The following is a 2,114-nucleotide window of genomic DNA, read 5'->3' on the forward strand; positions in this document are numbered from 1 at the left end:
TGTTCGGCATTGATGACGCGGTCCGAGCTTGATGCGGGACAAGGTTCCAGCCCCCAGGCTGGTCCCTAGGTGGCCGAGCAGAGCGTTCGGCACTCCGAAAAGATGAAGCCCCCAGTCCAGCCGTGGTGATGGAGCAGGTCGGCGTGCCAAGGCGATAACACAATTCGGTCGATGGAGGCGACAGCGTGGCTCAGTCTGAGCCGATTGGTTGCACAGATAAAATAGTGCAAACCAAAAGTAATGACAAATAAAGATAATAATGTATATTTTAAAAACATTCTTCTACTTATTTAATACAAGTGAAGTAAATAATGAAAGAGATATGGCCTGAGCGTCGAGGTCAATGTCGATGCAGGGCGTCGGCGTGATGCGGTAAAGGTGTGGCAAAGCCCGAATTCACGGGTCGGTCCGAGTTCCGGATACGGCATTCACTGAACTATGTATGGAAACTATCCGAACCACCACGCGAGCATTGTTAATGCATCCACCATTTGATAGACCTGTGTATAGATGATGGAACAAAGCAGAGTAATAATTCCTTGGGAAGAATAAACCCAAACAGGCAAAAATTGCTAGGATTAATAGCACCTGGTTTATTTGTTGTAGCGGTCCCAAGAAAGGTTACTCCCAAAATTGGGACTCGATCCGCACACCCATTGCCTGAAGGGTGATGAAGAGATGGCATGGCGATGGTGGCAAAGGTTGGCTCGCCGTGGCAAAGCCCATGGTCCAGCTAATGTGATGAAGCTTGTCGGCTGGTGACACCAAAGTCTCCGAAGTAAGTTGATGAAGAGATGGCGAAGCCCTTGGTCTAGTCGAGGTGACGGAGTGGGTCAATAAGAAGATGTTGTAGCTACCATGTCAGCCAAGGTGTTGAAGCAGTTTGGTGTGATGGACATCGTCTTGAAGAAGCAACAGTGTGGCCATGCCGACGCGGGTCGTAAATTGTGACACAGTCAATGCCGGCTTGATGAAGTGACCATGCGGCGATGCTGATATGCCCGCTCCGTGTAATCCGTGGGGCGGCAATGTTGGTGATAATTTATCCTTCGCGATGCCGCACTATTGTTCGGCTCACCGAGATGATGATCCAAAGAAGTTGAGCCTGGCTCAGCAAAGCAGCGACGTGTCTAGCGCGGGTCGGCTGCCGTGGAGCAATGTTGTCGGGATGGTTTGACACCTTTACTATGTTGAAGATCGTATTGTAAAAATACTTTTAATATTAGTGTGATGTGTTTGAGAATAAAAAACAATACCCCATACAAAAAGTTCCTTCAAAAAGGATGTCTGAAATCCCATTCATAAAGAAGATGAACTCGGGTCAGATTTGTTCTCGCGCAGAAAACATATCCGGAAAGTGATGCACTAATCGGAAGGTTCCCGGAGTTTGGACAGTCGGATCGAGTTGAACTTTTGGCAGGTGGTAGATATAGGAATTCCACAGCCGATCAATGGTTGGATCTTCCAAAGAACGTCCGAGCTAGGTGCTGGACACCACGCTCCAAACTCGTCCGGATTCTCGTCCAGATTCAACAGGGCGCTGGTATATCGTAGATTGCTAGAGATTCCTCCATCAGAACTCGACGAAATTTTCCAGGGTTGTTGTAGACTCAATTCTGCACAATTCCACCGAAGTAACCATTTAAAATGACACTCGGGGAGGCAGTGGCGGAGGATACAAGTTCGCTGTCCAGAAAAACAGCACGGTCGCCCGAGGGCAATGTTGACGTTGAGCTCCCAAGCTCCATGGATGATTCCTCCATGATCTTGATAGAGATCGGAGTTGACGTTGATGAAGTCCCTCATCCAAACATGACGATAGGAGGTAGGGCGCAGTCCTTGGTCAAGCCAAGGTGACCAGTCGAGCTGCTGACGAAGAAGCCGACGTCGTAGTTGATCTGCAGTCGAGCCATTGATCCTTTGCCGATCACACAGCGGAACTCTCAGTGAAAGCACCAATGTCGGTGTCAAAACAGGCGGATCTCAGGTAGGGGGTCCCAAGTTGTGTGTCTTAGTATCGATGGTAACATGAACACGGGATTTTACCCAGCTTCGGGCTCTCTTGATGAGATAATACCCTACATGTTGCTTGATTGACTTTAATGAGTATAGGG

This window comes from Triticum dicoccoides, chromosome 3B (genome assembly GCF_002162155.2).
Source record: "Triticum dicoccoides isolate Atlit2015 ecotype Zavitan chromosome 3B, WEW_v2.0, whole genome shotgun sequence".
Lineage (NCBI taxonomy): Eukaryota > Viridiplantae > Streptophyta > Magnoliopsida > Poales > Poaceae > Triticum > Triticum dicoccoides.